General features: G+C 46.3%; 1 non-coding gene across 1 annotated transcript; it reads right to left on the reverse strand.

Annotated features, from left to right (window-relative positions):
• Nucleotides 1-18541: 18541 nt before the first annotated feature.
• LOC121444261 lies at nucleotides 18542-18645 on the reverse strand. Its single transcript, XR_005973765.1, has one exon. It is a non-coding gene; the product is annotated as a U6 spliceosomal RNA (small nuclear RNA).
• Nucleotides 18646-18828: the final 183 nt, after the last annotated feature.

An 18828-nucleotide genomic window follows, 5' to 3' on the forward strand; every position in this document is an offset into this window, starting at 1 on the left:
AGGAAGGAGGAAAATTAAGACAGAGCTAATTGAAGATCCAAAGATCTGTAGCATCTCAATTTAATATCTCATTCCCACCATGAAAACCCAGAGACACCAGGAAGCTGCTACCACCTAAGGAATACCAGGCAACTGTATAAAAGGAGAAGAACAGGCCGGGCGGTGTTGGCGCACACAGTTGGGAGGCAGAGGCAGGCAGATCTCGAGTTCAAGCCTCGCCTGGTCTACAGAAGGAATTCCAGGACATCCAGGGGTACAGAGAGAAACACTGTCTTGAAAAACTACTACTACTATTAATAATAGATAAATAAATAAACCAGAAAAAGGAAGCAGGCTGGTATAATGATCTGTCCTGTCACTTTAAGAGACAAGCCCTGCCCAGTCCCTCTCCATCCACTGATGCAGGCAGATCTTCCTTCCTGCCTCCAGCCTGATTTCTTTTCCGTCTCTTCCCCCAGCTTTGCTCCATTCTCTCCATTTTCAGGGGCTCCTGCTCTCTCTGGCCTCTGTAGGCACCTTGCACACATGTTGTGCACATACATATGTGCAGGCAAAACACCCGTGCACAAAAACAAAATATTTATTTATTTGTTTGTTTGTTTGTTTTTTGAGACAAAGTCTCCCTGTGTAATAGCCCTGGCTGTTCTGGAACTCAATTTGTAGACTAGGCTGGCCTCAAACTCACAGAGATCTGACTGCCTCTGTTTCTGGAGTGCTGGGATTAAAGGAGTGTGCCACCACGTCTGGCAAAACTCCTTTTTGTTGTGGCTGGAGAGATGGCTCAGTATTCCAAAGGTCCTGAGTTCAGTTCCCAGCAACCACATGGTGGCTCACAACCTTCTGTAATGAGGTCTGGTGCCCTCTTCTGGCCTGCAGACATACACACAGACAGAATATTAAATAAATAAATATTTTTATAATAATTAAATAAATAAATATTTTTTAAAAAACACCTTTTTTGTTGTTGTTGTTTTGTTTTTTTCAAGACAAGGTTTCTCTGCAGCTTTGGAACCTGTCCTGGAAATCACTTTGTAGGCCAGGCCAGCCTTGAACTCACAGAGATCTACCTGTCTCTGCCTCCCAAGTGCTGGCATTAAAGGTGTGCGCCACCACCATCCAGCCTCAGTGAAATCTTTATCTTTAAGAATAAATAAGAATGTTGGGCAGTGGTGGCACATGCCAGCGGTAGGATTGCTGAGGAGACAGAGGCAGGAGGATCACGAATTTGAGGTCAGCCTGGGCTACACAATTATACAAGAGGTGGTGGTGCACATCTTTAATCCCAGTACTTGAGAGACAGAGGCATGTGGATCTCTATGAGTTTAAGGTCAGCCTGGTCTACAGAGCGAGTTTCAGGACAAGGTCCATAACTACAGAGACACCCTGTCTCAAAAAAACAAAACAGAAACAAATTGAGCCAGGCAGTTGTAGTGCACACCTGCAATCCCAGCACTCAGGAGGCAGAAGTAGGAGGATTTCTGTGAGTTTGAGGCCAGTCTGGTCTACAGAGCTAGTTCCAGAACAGACAGGGCTACACTAAGTAGAGAAACCTTATGGGAGAAGGGTGAGGGATGGGGAGGGATGAGGCAGGGAGATGGGGGGGATACATGGGATACAAAAACAAAACAAAGGAAAAGCCGGGTAACTGACCTAAATATAGCTCACCGTAATAAGTTGGTACATGTTTTTTTTTTTTTTTTTTTAAGAAAATGAACATTGTACCGGGCGGTGGTGGCGCACGCCTTTAATCCCAGCACTCGGGAGGCGGAGGCAGGCGGATCTCTGTGAGTTCGAGGCCAGCCTTGTCTACAAGAGCTAGTTCCAGGACAGGAACCAAAAGCTACGGAGAAACCCTGTCTCGAAAAATCCAAAAAAAAAAAAAAAAAAGAAAATGAACATTGTGTAAAACCGGACTTGCTGAACATAGTGGACAATGAGGACTACTGAGAACTCAAGAACAACGGCAATGGGTTTTTGATCCTACTGCACGTACTGGCTTTGGGGGAGCCTAGGCAGTTTGGATGCTCACCTTACTAAACCTGGATGGAGATGGGCGGTCCTTGGACTTCCCACAGGTCAGGGAACCCTGATTGCTCTTAGAGCTGATGAGGGAGGGGGACTTGATCGGGGGAGGGGGAGGGAAATGGGAGGCGGTGGCGGGGAGGAGGCAGAAATCCTTACTAAATAAATAAATTTAATAAAAAAAAAAGAAAATGAACATTGTAATGAATATTTTATTTTATTTTAATTTGGTACATGTTTTAAGTTCATTTCCTTCTTTGTTTTGATGTGTTTGAGACAGGGTCTTCTGGATCCCAGGCTGGCCTTGAACTCAGTATTAAGGGAAGGATAACCTCTAAGCCTCTACCTCCCTAGTGCTGTTAGGGTTACAGGCCACCACAAGTCACAGGCACACCTGGCTCCTTCTTAGAGAGGGAGACTTGACCTTGCTTAGTAACCTAGAATGGTTTACACTCCTTAATCCTGCCTGAGCTACCTTCCAGCCCCCACCCTCAGGCTGGGATTATATTCATGCCCCACACCTGGCAAAAACTGGCTAGAATTTGTGGATGGAATAATAATTATTAAAATGCCCACTGGTTTCTCGCTCCTACAGCTCCAGTCTAGCTCCGGCCTGCTTCTCTCTGTGCTAGAATTTAACCCCTTTGCAGGCATGCTCTCTTCTTAGGCCACATCTGTTTTAGGCTTGTGCCAAAGGCATGCTTCTTCTTGCCATCTGCCACAAGGTTTGATGACTGAGGAGAGACCAGAAGAGGAGAGCTGCTGGCGTAGTGTCTTTGAAAGCAGTTTCTAGGTCGGAGGAGGATGAGGAGGAGAGCCTTCCTTCACATTACAAATTGACCCTTCACACTGTGGCCAATCTGGAGAAAGAAAAAAATCCAGAAAAGAAAGAGTCCTCTGGGGACCCCCCTCCCTTATTTGACCATTTCCTCCTCCTGAGGCTGACAGTAAAAGGTCCAGCAATCAAAAGCCCCCATTGGCTCGCCTGATTAACACACCAATTAATTTTGTTTTGTTTTATTTTTTGAGACAGGGTTTCTCTGTAGCTTTGGAGCCTGTCCTGGAACTAGCTCTGTAGACCACGCTGGCCTTGAACTCACAGAGATCCACCTGCCTCTGCCTCCCTAGTGCTGGGATTGAAGGTGTATACCACCACTGCTCAGCACCCAATTAAAATTACATTTCAACAAATTTCACATCCTAACAAGGGGTTTCCCCTTGTACCTTTATAACCCACTATTTGCCTATGCGCCCAGTCTGTCTCCCCTCTATCAAGAGACAGTCTTTTGTCCCTAAGGGAGAGATATCCCTGCCCCATCTCCCTTGTTCCCTTCTCCTTTCCCCTTGTCCTATGCCTTTGGTTTCTCTCTTTTTCTCCAGACAGGGTTTTTCTGTAGTTTTGAGCTTGTCCTGGAACTCACTCTGTAGAGCAGGCCAGCCTCAAAACCTGTCTGTCTCTGCCTCCTGAGTGGGTTCCAAGGCATGTGCCTCCACCTCCGGGTTCTTGCTTTGTCTCTTTTTTTTTTTTAATATTTATTTATTATGTATACAATATTTAATCTGTGTGTGTTTGCAGACCAGAAGAGGACAGCAGACCTCATTACAGATGGTTGTGAGCCACTGTGTGGTTGCCGGGAATTGAACTCATGACCTTTGGAAGAGCAGACAAAGCTCTTAACCACTGAGCCATCTCTCCAGCCCCCTTGCTTTGTCTCTTATTCCCTGCACTATGTCCCTCTGGTGCAAATAAATCTTTGTGCTGAGAACTTGGTCTTGGGTGTTGGTTTCTTTCAGCCTCATATTAAGGTAGCTTAAAGTTTGAAAAGGCAGGTCTTGAACTCCTGGTTTGTTTGTTTGTTTGTTTTTGTTTTGTTTTTCGCAACAGGGTTTCTCTGTGGCTTTGGAGCCTGTCCTGGACGAACTAACTCTTGTAGACCAGGCTGGCCTCGAACTCACCGAGATCCACCCGCCTCTGCTTCCCAAGATGTGTGCCACCACCACCCAGCTAAACTCCTGGTTTTAGGTGTTTGGTCAAAGACTTTGCCTTCCAGCAGGCTACTGTGTGCACTTCCACCTTAGACTAACACTAAGCTCCTCACTTGTTTATTCTTCTTGGTTTTGTTCACTTTGTTTCTGAATTAGGCTCTAACTCTTTGGCCCCAGCTGGTCTGTAACGTACATGTATATAAATGCACAAATAAGGGGGCTGGAGAGATGGCTCAGAGGTTAAGAGCATTGCCTGCTCTTCCAAAGGTCCTGAGTTCAAATCCCAGCAACCACATGGTGGCTCACAACCATCTGTAATGGGGTCTGGTGCCCTCTTCTGGCCTGCAGGCATACACACAAACAAAAAAATACTGTATACATAATAAATAAATATTTAAAAAAAATAAATAAATAAAAAAATAAATGCACAAATAAATAAATGCCATATAAAAAATGCAATAAGAAAAAAATTTTTCTTTCTTTTTTTTTTTTTTTGGTTTTTCGAGACAGGGTTTACTCTGTGGTTTTGGAGCCTGTCCTGGAACTAGCTCTTGTAGACCAGGCTGGTCTCGAACTCACAGAGATCCGCCTGCCTCTGCCTCCCGAGTGCTGGGATTAAAGGCGTGCGCCATCACCGCCCGGCTAGAAAAAAAAATTTTAAATGAGCAATAATGTTTTGCCTGCGTGTATGTCAGGGTGTGCTGGATCCCCTGGAACTGGGGTTCCAGACCATCCTGAGCTGCCATGTGGATGCTGGGAGTTGAAACTGGGGGTTGGTCCTCTGGAAGACCTACTAAGCTGTCTGTCTCTTCAGCACCCAAAAGTCTCTTAAGGCAACGTGGTGCTACCAACATTTAATCCCAGCACTCCAGAAGGGAGAGGCAAGGGGATCTTGGTCTGCCTGGTATAAAGGGTGAGTTGAAGTATTGGGTATTACTAGTGAGTGTCTGGAGGGAGTAAGAGAGAGGAGTTGGGTGGTGGTAGTGGTTCAAGTCTTTAATCCCAGCACTTGGGAAACAGAGGCATGTGGATCTCTGTGAGTTTGAGACCAGCCTGGTCTACAGAGAGAGGAGTTGAAGGAGGATCTGATCCAGATAAATTGTATACATTTATGGAATTGTCAAAGAAATTAAAGGTAAACCGGGTAGTGATGGCACACACCTTTAACCAAGCACTTGGAAGGCAGAGACAGGAGGATCTCAGGGAGTTCGAGACCAGCCTGGTCTACAAAGTGAGCTCCAGGAAAGCCAGGACTGTTGTACAGAGAAACCCTGTCTCAAAACAAACAAACAAACAAACAAAAAAACCAACCAACCAAATAAATAAAACGTATTCTAACAAAAAAGCTTCGACTCATTTATCTTTGTATGAATCCAGTCCAGTGTTGCTTGCTTTAATTTATTTTTTTCTTTCTTTTCTTTCTTTTTTTGTAATATTTATTTATTTATTTATTATGTATACAGTATTTTATCTACATGTATTACTGCAGGCCAGAAGAGGACACCAGACCTTATTACAGATGGTTGTGAGCCACCATGTGGTTGCTGGGAATTGAACTCAGGACCTTTGGAAGAGCAGGCAATGCTCTTAACCACTGAGCCATCTCTCCAGCCCTCTCTTTTCTTTCTTTTTTAATTTTTTTAATTATATATTTTTATTTTATGTATGTTGGTATTTTGCCATGTATGTCTGTGTAAGGGTATTCAAATTCCCAGAACTGGAGCAACAGACAGTTGTTAGCTGCCCTGTGGGTGTTGGGACTTGAATCCGGGTCCTCTGGAAGAGTAGCCAGTGCTCTTAACTGCTGAGCCATCTCTCCAACCCCCTTAAAGTGTTGTTTTAGTAATGGTTTGTATTGGTGATTTTTTTTTCTGTTACGGTGAAACACCATGACCAAAGACAACTTGAGAAAAAAGTTGATTTTGGCTTATAGATTCAGAGGGATATGAGAAATCTATTGTAGCATCCAGGTTGAGAGCTCACATCCTTTCAAAAGCAGAGATGGGGGCTAGAGAGATGGCTCAGTGGTTAAGAGCTACAGCTGACAGGGCAGTGGTGGTGCATGTCTTTAATCCCAGCATTGGGGAGGCAGAGGCAGGAGGATCTCTGAGTTTGAGGCCAGATTGGTCTACAGAGGGTGTTTCAAGACAGTCAAGAATATTACACAGAGGCCGGGCGGTGGTGGCGCACGCCTTTAATCCCAGCACTCGGGAGGCAGAGGCAGGCGGATCTCTGTGAGTTCAAGACCAGCCTGGTCTACAAGAGCTAGTTCCAGGACAGGCTCCAAAACCACAGAGAAACCCTGTCTCGAAAAACAAAAAAAAAAACAAAACAAAACAAAAAAAAAAGAATATTACACAGAGAAACCCTGTTTCATAAAACAAAAAGAGGGGCTGGAGAGATGGCTCAGGGGTTAAGAGCATTGTGTGCTCTTCCAAAGGACCCAAGTTCGATTCCCAGAAACCACATGGTGGCTCATATGTAATGAGATCTGGCGCCCTCTTCTGGCCTGCAGGCATTCATGCAGACAGAGCATTGTATACATGAAAAAATAAACCTTAAAAAAAAAAGGAGAGAAAGTAAAATAGAAAGAATGTGAGAATGTGAATCAGCTCCAGAAGAGGCAGCTGCTGCTTTTGCTCCTCTCCTCTCCTCTCTCCGTCTCTCTTCCTTTTCCCTCTTCCCACCTTCCCCTTAACCCATTAAATAAAGACCCGACCCACTTTCTCTGCATGGAGCATCTGTCTCTCACTCACTGTGCAGCTCCCTGCCTGAGAGGCGAATGCCCTCAAGAATCCGCAGCATTTTATTTTTACCATAACAGATGGCACACACCTTCAATTCCAGCACTCGGGAGGCAGAGGCAGGAGGATCTCAGTGATTTCGAGCCAAGACTGGTCTATGAGAGAGTTCCAGGACAGCAAGGACTACACAGAGAAACCTTGTCTTTAAAAACAAAAAAGAATTTATTTGTATAGTTGAAATCTATCATTTGAAGTGTAGTTCCTGCAGAGATCAGAACTAGTTTCCTGACAGCACAGAGCTGTCAGTAATACTTTCATTTTTTTCCTGTTTGTTCTATTTGTTTAGTGACCAGAGGATTTTATTCAGGGGCATGGTAGGAGGAACTGAAGAGGTAAGATCTGACTTCCCTGGCAAGGCAGGTTTCCCTGGCCTCCTCTTTACTGAAAATAGAAACTAATTTTGTATATTTGTTTTTGAGACAGGGTCAGATTATGTTGCTCCAGCTGTCCCAGCACTCACTGAATAGACCAGGCTGGCCTGGAACTCGCTTTGTAGACCAGGCTGGCCTGGAACTCACAGAGATCTGCCTGCCTCTGCCCCCATACCTTCTGGGATTAACAGTGTGTGCAGCTATAGTAATTTGTTTTTGAGACAAGGACTCACATATCTCAGATTGGTCTCAAACTTACTATAATCTTAAAAGTCCCAGTCTCCCAAGTTGAATAATGTTTTCTTTTGGTAATGCATTTTATAAAAGCAGAGTTGAGGCCTAATACAGTTTAATGTGACCTTTAAAGTTGATAGTTAAGAGAGAGAGACACTCCAAAGGGAAGACACACCAAGGGCATGAGTGTTGTCTATGAGAAACGTATTTTTTCTTGTTTGTCTTACTAATTTATATGTTTTTTAGACAAGTTCCCACCAGGTATCTCTGAGTTGCCTGGAACTTACTATGTAGGCCAGGCTGGCCTTGAATTCTCAGAGATCCACCTGGCTTTGTCTCTTGAATGCTAGAATTAAAGGCATATACCACCACACTCCACTAAGATTTTTAAAACAAACAAACAAACAAAACAAGGTCTCTTGGTGCCTCAAACTGTGCCCAGGATGGCTTTGAACTCCTGGTTCTCCTGACTCTCTAAGAGCTGATAATTACAAGCAAGTGCCATCCACTAAATTGGAACCCAACCCAGGGCTCCCTGCAGTGTTATAGGTTATCATTCTACAGGTCCCAGTCTTACAACTCTGGAAAGAAACTCTGATGTGCGATGCTGGCCTTCAGTTAGCCTCGTCCCTGTCCCCATATCAGGTGAAGCAGGGAGTGTTTTTCTTTGTTTCCTGAGTTATCTGCTTTACTCCTTCCCCGTCCTGCCCCATTCTCTCCACAGGATCTCTCTGTGTGTAGTCCTGGCTGTCCTGGAGCTAGCTGTGTGGACAAGCTGGACTCAAGCTCACTGGGATCTGTTTGCATCTGCTTGAGGAGAGCTGAAAGCTTGGCCTCAGCGCTAGTACAGCCAAATCCTTCCCTCTGTACTCTGGTACATTTTCAGGACTGAGCTGGTGATTGTATGTATGTGGTCGTCCCAGGAAGTGAATCTGTGCCTTGTGCATGCTAGGCAAGTATTGTTCTTCCCCTGAGCTGCAGCCCGCTGGTGGCCATGGAGGAAATGCCTCATCATATGGACAGAGCCTAAGAGACTAAGTGTGTTACCTGACTCCCAAGGTGCCTGCTGGAGTCATCACCGGAGCAGAGCTGCTTTCCAGGCTGTCTTCCACTAGTTTACACACTTTCCCTCCCGTACTTCTAGGATACCCCCTGGCACACAATAAAGGCCCTAAGAAATGTCTTTGAAAGAAAACCAGGTGGGGTAGGAAATAGGTGGAAACTTTGTATTCTGACCTCGGGAACAAGACACCTTTGGACCTTTGTCAAGTGCCTCTCTCCGCCAAGACTGTGAGCAGGGCCGGAACACTACCGAGGACTCTCCCGCTCTAGCCTTTGCCTCAGTACTCTTGCCGCCTACAGAAAAGGGGCATACGGTATGCTGGAGGAGGATCCGATGGTTCGCTAGAGCTACAGGTGCGGCTTCTGAGCAGCTCACTGCTGCCCCCTGCTGGTACGGGACACCATTGCTGACACTTTTGCTACCTAGGAATATCTCTTTTGGAAAAAGTTCTTTGCACACTGCTCTGCGCTCCAGGACTTACTTTTCATGAAATCCCTTATTATTCTCACTCACAGAATAAATACTTTAACATTCCTGATGCTCCAACACACTGAGCTTATCTGGGCCAAGTAAAGTTTTTGTTTGTTTGTTTTAAGATTTATTTGTGTATTTTGTGTGTGTGTATACATGCATTTGCTACCATGTCTGATGATCTGAGTTAGATCCCAGATGGAAGGAGAGAGCAGAGGTGTAACCCTGAGTTCCACATGTGCATCTTGGCATAAATACATACACTAAATAACTGAATAAAATATAAATCTTTTTATTCCTGAAAAGAAATATCAAGTAATTTCTTTTAAAATTTCTGTAGGGACTGGAGAGATAGCTCAGCGGCCAAGAGCACTAGCTGTTTGTTCTTCCAAAGGTCCTGAGTTCAATTCCCAGCAACCATGTGGTGGCTCACAGTCATCTGTAATGAGATCTGGTGCCCTCTTCTGGTGTGCAGGCAGATATGCAGATATAACACTGTATAAATAAATAAATAAACAAACAAACAAATCTTTAAAAAAATAGTTTCTGTGGTTTAATTACCCCTGCCTTGCTATTCTTCAAGTTTAGCACTGGTGGGCACCACTAGGAACTACACTGAAGGGTAGGAATAATACAGGTGGAATAATACAGTCTGTCCCCCCGGAACAAAGAATATTTCTAATATAAGCCTACAACCCCTAGCTCATCAATGAGTCGCTGTATTATATGAATTGGTCTTGCCTAAGATTCTACAGTTCAATAACCAAAAATAATAACTAATCCACCACCCACACTTACTTTTTTTGAGGAGTCTCAGGCTGTAGTCTAGCTTGGCTTTGAACTCCCCGTACTTCTCAGTCTTGGCCGTCACCAAGCCCTACTGTTTGTTTGTTTTAGTTTGGGTTTTATTTTCTTTTTGTTGTTGTTTTGTTTGTTTGTTATTTTGACATAGGGTCTCACAATGTAGCCCTCCCTGGCCTGGAGCTCAGTTCCACTCAAACTCATAGAGACATACCTACACTTTTGCCTCTGGGGTGTTGGGATTAGAGGCAAGTGCCCCCAAGCCTGGCTTCTTGTTCTTGAGTTTGAGATAGGCTCTCAGACTGGCCTCCACTGAGATCCTCTTGACTCAGCCTCAAGAGCACTGGAATTCTAGGTATGTGCCACTAAACACTGATGGTTTTCTCTTTTTTGCCTTTTACCTGAAGGGACGAGCAGGCAAGCTTGTTGTCAGGGTGCTTGGTAGCCCCTGTCTACCTTGTCATAGTTTTGTTGAGTCAGTGAGACCTGACTGTGAACTTACCTTTTGACATCCATAGTCTCTTTCCTTTCTTCTCCTATTTTATATTTGTTTTTATTTATATTATTATTATTATTATTATTATTATTATTTTGAGGCAGGGTTTCTGTAGCTTTGGAGCCAGTCCTGGCTCTATAGACCAGGCTGGCCTTGAACTCGCAGAGATCCCTCTGCCTCTGTTTCCCAGGTGCTGGGATTAAAGTCGTGTGCCCAGGGCTGGAGAGATGGCTCAGAGGTTGAGAGCATTGCCTGCTCTTCCAAAGGTCCTGAGTTCAATTCCCAGCAACCACATGGTGGCTCACAACCATCTGTAATGGGGTCTGGTGCCCTCTTCTGGCCTTCAGGCATATACACACAGACAGAATATTGTATACACAATAAATAAATAAATAAATATTAAAATAAATAAATAAAGTCGTGTGCCCAGATCACGGGGACCAAATCCATATGCGAAAGTAAAGGCCTTTATTCCAGCTCAAGCCTGGACTCTTTTTCTGTCCATTGCAGCAGACAGTGCCTAGCCCAGCTGAGGTAGGGTTTTCTATGGAGGTTGGGGATGAGAGGATTTTTTTCAGAGCTCAAGGCCCTGATTGGCTGACAGTTGTCAAGGGATGTCTTGGTGACAGGACTGCCTCTGGGTTCAAGGACATCTGGTGATCTTATCTAATCTTATCTAAAGGTTGGGTGTTTAGAACGTCAGGTGCCTCCCTTTAGCTGCTAACCCTCCCTGGGTGTGTCAGTTTATACCTATTCCTGAAATCAGTGCTGCCTGCCAGTAAAACTGAAACTCAGGCCAACTTTTTAGCTGTTTTTCAAGACAGGGTTTCTCTGTAGCGCCACCACCGCTTAGCTGGTTTTTATAATCATGGCAGCAGTGTGTCCAAGCTATTCTGGGCCCCACATACAGGACGGAAGAAAAAGTAAAAATCCCCACGGCAAAAGTTCAATAAAGAGAAACAGGTTGCCAGGTAGTGGTGGCGCAAGCCTTTAATCCCAGCACCTGGGAGACGATCTCAGTGAGTTTGAGGTCAACTTGGTCTATAAAGCAAGTTCCAGGATATCCAGGACTGTTACACAGAGAAACCCTGTCTCAAAAAATAAAACAAAAACAAACAAAGCCCCCCCCCAAAAAAAAAACAAAAAGAGAGAGAGGAAACAGGTTAATTTAAGTTTTAACGAGCTAACCAGAAACCAGCCTAAATTAAGGCCGAGCACTCAAAATTAAGTTTCTGTGTCTTGATTTGGTTGATGGCCCAAAAGAAAAAGTATCTCAGGCTCCAAAACCACAGAGAAACCCTGTCTCGAAAAACCAAAAAAAAAAAAAAAAAAAAAAAAAAGAAAAAGTATCTCTTTCCTTAACTTTTCTGAATCTCTGCCCAACTACAACCAACTTGCACCCTTCCTGTAAGAGACAAAGGGATGAAAGGCAAGTGGCACACACCTGTAATCCTGACAGAGGCTGGAGGATAGGTGTGAGAGGCCTGGCCTCTCACCTGGGTACCCTGTCCTTTTCAGAGACAAGCCCCGCCCATTCCCCCACCCTCCACCCGATCTCTGCCTCCTCCAGCCTGCAGGCTGAAGTCCCTCTTCTTTTTTTTTTAAAAATATTTATTTATTTATTTATTTATTATGTATACAATATTCTGTCTGTGTGTATGTCTGCAGGCCAGAAGAGGGCACGAGACCTCATTACAGATGGTTGTGAGCCACCATGTGGTTGCTGGGAATTGAACTCAGAACCTTTGGAAGAGCAAGCAATGCTCTTAACCACTGAGCCACCTCTCCAGCCCCTGAAGTCCCTCTTCTGAAGTCCCTCTTCTGAAGTAGCTCTCTCGCCCTCTCTCTTCTCTTCTCTCTCTCTCTCTCTCTCCTCTCTCTCTCTCTCCATTCTCCCCTCCCTCTCTCCATTCTCCCCTTCCTCTCTCCCTTTCTCTCTCTCTCCCCTTCCCCTTCTCTTTCCCTTTCATAACTCACTAAATAAACTCCATACCCAAACTCTCTCTCTGCAAGGCCCATCTGTCTGTCTCTCATCTGCTGCGGTCTCCCCAAGGGGGACCCATCAAGTTCTCTGGGGACTAGACCTACCCCCCACATGTACCATGTGCTTAAAAAGAATAGCAGGATCTGAAATTCTGTCATCCTTAGCCCTACAGTCATGGACAGGAGGCTCTCTATCAAAACAAAACAAATACCTGCTGATGCCATGGGGTTGTCTATGCCTTTAATCCCAGAAGGTGAATCTCTGAATTTGAAGCCAGACTGGTGTACATAGTCCTAGGACAGTCAGAGCTAAATAATAAATGTGTATCAAAATGAACAACAAAAAAACTGGGTGCCACATGCCTTTTCTCTTTTAACAAACTATATTTATTTGTTTTTTGTCCTTTGAAACAGGATTTCTCTGTAGCTTTCAAGCCAGTCCTTGAACTCCCTCTGTAGACCAGGCTGGCCTTGAACTTGCAGAGATCTGCCTGCCTCTGCCTCCCAAGTGCTGGGATTAAAGGTGTGCGCCAGAACTGATAGGCAATTTTTTTAATGTGCATTGGTGTTTTGCCTGATGCACATCTGTGTGAAGATGTTCGATCTCCTGGAACAGGAGTTACAATTGTGACCTGCCATGAGCTGCCTTGTGGGTGCTGGGAATTGAACCTGGGTCCCTGGAAGAACAGCCAGCATCCTAACCACTGCGCCCTCTCTCTAGTCCCAGGTGACTCGTACCTTTAGTATCAGCATTAAGGAGGAAGGTGCATGCTGATCTGACAGATCTCTGAGACCAGCCAGGGCTGGTGAAACCTTATAAATCTCAGAGGAGCAGGAGCCAGAAAGGAGGAGTGGTCTGTCACCAGGGAGGTTTCTTGATTTCCCATCTGTCCTTGAGAGTCAGGCTAGTGTTCTCCCCCAGACCCTACAATTGCTGCAGCTGCCCAATTTTGCTCTCTCTTGGCTCTGGCTGTCCTAAATACTAGACACTGTGCAGTAGGGCACATCAGAGGTCCCAATCTGGCCCTTTGTAACCTAATAACTCCTGCAGCGCTGTCCAGTATTTTTGGATCCCTAAGGTCTCCTTTTGAGGCAAGAAAGGCCCAACGAGTGGTTCAAGGGGTGTGGGGTAGGGCGGAGATAGCTGTGGTGATATCTATGGGTGTGTTGGCTCTCAAAGACTCAGCCCTGTGGTTCCTGTGTCGCCATGAATGCCCATGGGTGTATGACTGTGGCATGTGGTGTATGCCTATGTCAGTGTGTGTGTCAGGGCAGGGGCTCCCTGTGGTGTGCAAATGTATTGGGAGGGGGTAATGGTAAGAGTCTGGCTCTTTTGCCTCCACCCCCATCGCTGCTCCCATCTGGCCTTGATCAGTGGGTCCCTGGGGAGGGAGTCGCGGTTTCGGATACAGGAAAATGTTCCAGGAAGCGGCCACTGTGCTGAACCCTGCTCGGGCTCCCCCAGCGGAAATTGTCCAGGAGGGAGGAGGAGAGGGAGTGTTGAGATAGGATGAAGGATGGAGGAGGGAGGCTCTTGGCTCCCCTTTGGATAGGATAAAACTGGGTAAGTGGATGGGAGACTCGGGTCAGATAGCAGGATCCTACCTCAATCATTTAGTGAAGAACTGGGATCGAGGAAAAATCGGTCCCCTTCACTATTTATTCTTTCGAGATCCTTTTTTATAGCTCTATTATCATGAACACATACAGGGAACCCGGATACCAGTGTCTTGCCTGAAAATGACTTGGCTTGGCGAGGGGCGAAAGAGTCAACCCCTTTCCTCTCCACTCTGAAGGGGGCTTTGAAGCTCGTGTCCAGGACTGGGAGGGATGCCTAATTGGGATAATGGAGGGTAATGGGGCGCCTGGAGCGGGTGGCCACGCTCCTAGATCAAAGAGGCCAGCTCTCCCTCCCCCCCCCCCACACAGCTGGAGGGGGAGGGGTGGGGCTTAGAGCCAGCCAGCAGGGGGTGCTCTGGCCTCGGAATGATTGTCCGGTGTCTCAGGCTCCTTGGATCTACTTTGCCTAGAGCGCTTCCGAGGGAAGTAGGTTAAGACAATCTGGAGTCCTGAGCTTCTGAGTCCTCTTTCTCCGGTGTTGGGGAAGAGGGAGAGGCAGGCAGTCAGCCTCGGGGTAACTCGATGTCAGCACCTTCAGATTGTTGTTGCTGGTTCCCAAAGCGCTAGCTTTAGATCCAGTTTGGATAAAGCCAAGGCTGAAAGGCTAAGACTCCTATGCTGTGTTTATAAGGGAGGCTGAGAAAGACCCTGCTGGGCATCTGGAGGTGCTGGCTAGGACAGAGGGAAAGGGGCACCGGTACTCCCTCGCCCCCCTCCCTGGGTTGGCCCTCCCTCTCGGGCTCTAATCGGCGCGGCGGCCGCAGCGGGCAGAGTCAGCGCCGCCAGTCTCCGGGACGCGACTCCCAGCAATTGCGGTCAGGACCGCAGATATGCAGCTGCCTCCTGCCCGGGCGCCTGGCCCGGCCTGCCCCGCCTGCGCCCCGCCCCCAGCCGTCCCGCCCCTCGCCAGCCCGCGGAACCCGGACACTGAGGCATGCAAGAGGTCCCTGGCGGCCAGCGTCAGCGCTGGGAGATGCCCCAATCCAGACCTCACTGCTTTGTCCCTCTGGCTGCAACTGTTTCTCTAACACCCTTAGCTGGAGGCTGAGACTCACTCACACTTTCATTGTATGTACATCTTGCTTCGAGCCTCCACGTGAAAAATTCGAACGGTGCTTTGAAATCCAGGGGGATAACCGGTTTACTGAGGCTGGTGGAGATGGGAGTGGTGCCAGACTCCTAGGGACTCTCATTAACAATGGTAGTGGGGAAAGTTTCTAAGCAGAGGAGAAAAGGCAGGAACGGGAGAAGCAGGAATGATCGTCAAAGGGTCGGGAAATAGTTCTTTAGAACCCCAGTCGAGTTCAGGGGATTCCTGCTAGAATGCTGAGGGAAGGCCTTCAGATAGGGCGCTAGCCCCTCACTCACTCTATCCACCAGAGCCGCTGGCTGTCCAGGGCCATTCTCAGAATTGAATTCAGAGTTAAAACCTGCATGCCTGCTCGTTCCTCCTGACCAATCAGGCTGGCTCTCCTTTCCACGTTACCCCCCCCCCCCACACACACACTTTGATACAACCACTGTGTTGCCTCAAACACAATTGGTTTGCTCGTTTCCAGCTCGTCCTCCACCAACGGCTAGAGGTGTCGTCCCGCCCAGTGGTTGATAAAGGTGCAGTTCAGTAGTACGGTGCTTGAGTTCTAGCTCAGGTGGGCGGCTCGCACGTCTCTAGGTTTTGTGGATTTTTATTTGGGGTGGTTGTATTGTACCACAGCGCCTGTGTGGAGGTCAGAGAATAATTTTCAGGTGTCCATGGGTCAAAGGGGAGGAACTCTGATTTGATGGCAGGTACCTTTACCCACTGAGTCCTGTTTCTAATTGTAACAACCCTGGAACTTGAGTGTCTTGATTCCCCTTTGTACAGAAGAGGCACATTAGACATCATAGGTTAAACAGTTTGCCCAGGTTTGCACCTCACTAAACAGCTGATTGACCCGGAATATCTGGCTCTAGACCTACTTCATTCCCATCCCTGCAGGCAGAGCCGTCTTTCTAATAGAAGGGTATTTCTCTATGCTGTCCTTGGAATCGAGTTCAGAAACCTTGCAGGGCTGATGAGACATTTTCCACCATACCCCCACGCCCACCCCCACTTTTCGCTCTCCAGGCCTGGGGCAGGACCCAGGGAATTTGCACTTGTGAAACAACTACCATGGACCTACAGCAAGCACCCACCACCACCCTTTGTGTGTGTGGCAGTTTTTCACAAAACTGCCTAGGAGCCTGGTGACCCTCCTGCCACAGTGTCTGGAGTAGCTGGGAATACAGGCTTGTGCCACCAGCCCTAGCTCAGCCTCCTTGATGCCTCTGTTCACATCAGCATCTCAACGGCGACCCTGGGACTCTGTGCATTTGCAATCTTTCTACTTTGTTGATGTTGTTTATGGGATAAAAGTTTGGTGATGTTGTTTGTGGCCTGGAATTCAAAACCATATTCTTTTTTTTATATTTATTTATTTATTTATTTATTTATTTATTTATTATGTATACAATATTCTGTCTGTCTGCCGACCAGAAGAGGGCACCAGACGTCACTACAGATGGTTGTGAGCCACCATGTGGTTGCTGGGAATTGAACTCAGGACCTTTGGAAGAGTAGGCAATGCTCTTAACCACTGAGCCATCTCTCCAGCCCACTCAAAACCATATTCTTGTCTCTGCCTCCCATCCCAAATGTTGGGATTACCAATGTATTCCACCGTGCCCAGCCAGACCAATCCTTATTTTTATTTAGCCTTCCCTTCTCTATCAACACCTCCTTCCATTTTTTTCCTTCTTTCCTCTGGTAGATTTTTTTTTTGTCTTGTTTTGTTTTGTTTTCAAAGTCAGGATTTCTCTGTGGCTTTGGAGCCTGTCCTGGAACTAGCTCTTGTAGATCAGGCTGGCCTCGAACTCACAGAGATCCGCCTGCCTCTACCTCCTGAGTGTTGGGTTTAAAGGCATGCTCCACCACCGCCCCACTTCCTTGGTAGAATCTTACCACATAGTTTAGGCCAGTTTTAAAGTCATGGCACTCCTACTTCAACCTCCTAAGTGCTAGGATTATAGATCTGAGCCACGACATCCAGTTTTTTTGGTTTCTTTATATGGTTATCTTTTCTTTCAGCCACCTTCCTTGATTCCCGCAATATGGACTTAGATTAACCCTGTCTCCTATAGCATCCCATACTCACTCTAATTAAAGTGATTCCTTTTCTTTTGTTAGTTACTGGTTAGTTTGTGAGACAAAGAGCTGGACAAGCCATGTTTATGGTTGCAGGATTAAGCCTAGTTCTTGTGTCTCTGCACACAGTATATGCTCTTTCAACATTTGGTGAATGTTGACCTCTGCAGACTCATCTCAAATTTCATACATCTGTGATCCCAACCATTAGAGCAGAGTTATGCTTGTTTGGCAAGCAGGAAATTCCGGGTTTAATCCCTTGCCACACCACAAATAAAAAAGAGAGAGAAAGGTAAAAACTGGGATGTATCTCAGTTGACGAAGTGGCATGCACGAAGCTCAGGGTGTGATCCCTAACATTGTGTGGACTGGACACCGTGGTCTACATCTGGAATTCCGGCACTTTGAAGCTGGAAACAGGAGCGTTGGGAGTTCAAGGTCAAGAAACCCAGACTGGCGTGAAACTCAAGTATTGAATAGTCCAGGCTGGCCTTAATATCAGATGATCTTAAGTTACCTCAGTCTCCAGAGTGCCTGAGTTGTATTCAGAACTGAATTTTCTTAAGATTTATTTAATTTAATTTGATTTTTAAAATTTGTTTTGTTTTGTTCGAAATAGGATTTCTCTGTGTAACAGCTCTGGCTGTCCTCTGTAGATCAGGCTGGCCTCGAACTCACAGAGATCCGCCTGCCTTTGCCTCCTGAGTGCAGGGATTAAAGATATGTGCCACCACCACCCGGCTTATTTTTATTTTATATGTATGAGTGTTTTGCCTGCATGTATGTCTGTGTGCCATGTGTATTTAGTGCTTGAAGAGGCCAGAAGCTCAGATCCACTTGAATGAAACTGGAATTAGAAATGGTTATGAGCTTCCAGGTGCCGGGGAATCAAACTTGGGCCCTACAAAAGAGCTGTCAATGCTCCTAACTGCTAAGCCATCCCTCCAGCCCTGTGTTCAGGATTTCAAAGTGTCATTTCTTAGTTGGGCATGGTGGCATACTTCTTTGATACCAGCCCTTGGGAGGCAGAGGCAGGTAGATCTCTGTGAGTTCAAGGTCAGCCTGTTCAACCAACACAGTGAGTTCCAATAGAGCTAGACCTATGCAGAGAGACCCTGTCTCCAAACCCAAACAAAAATGTGGATACATGCGCTTTTATTACTGTGTGTGTGTGTGTGTGTCACAACAAGGACAGTTGGCAGGAATCTTCCGTTATGTAGGTCTTGGGATTGAGTTTAAATTAGTAGGTTTGGTAGGAATTGCTTTAGCTCACTGAACCACCTCACCCTCGCTAGCCCTCTCAAAAGAAAGATTTATTTTATTTTTAACTATGTGTCTGTGTGTCTGTGTGTGAACATGAGCGCAGGTCAGAGACATCAGGTCTGGATCTGGTTTTACAAATGGTCGTGAACTACCTGACATAGCTATAAAGAACCAAACTCAGGTCCTCTGACCACTGCCTCTCCAGCCCTAAAGATGCTAATAGATTTCATGTAGGATTCCAGGGCATACTTTTCCTCTACAAATAAAAATCTAGAATACTTCGTAAGTTTGTGGTCATCCTTGTACAGGGGCCATGCTGATCTCTGTGCTGTTCTAATTTTTAATATGTGTGTTGCTGAAGGGAGCACTCTAGGGACGCTGAAGGGAGCACTCTAGAGACTATTTTAATACAAGGGCGTTTCCTGGGGACCTACAGGGTCTTAGTTCAATGCTTACCTGAACATGATAGACACCCAAGCACGGAAGGCTCCTGTGTTCCAGGGCTCCACCTGCTGTCCTGCCCCTCTCTCCCCATGGTCCTCTCTTTCCCT

Source organism: Microtus oregoni, unplaced genomic scaffold (assembly GCF_018167655.1).
Source record: "Microtus oregoni isolate MIOR12 unplaced genomic scaffold, Mior012 000118F_ref0000498, whole genome shotgun sequence".
Lineage (NCBI taxonomy): Eukaryota > Metazoa > Chordata > Mammalia > Rodentia > Cricetidae > Microtus > Microtus oregoni.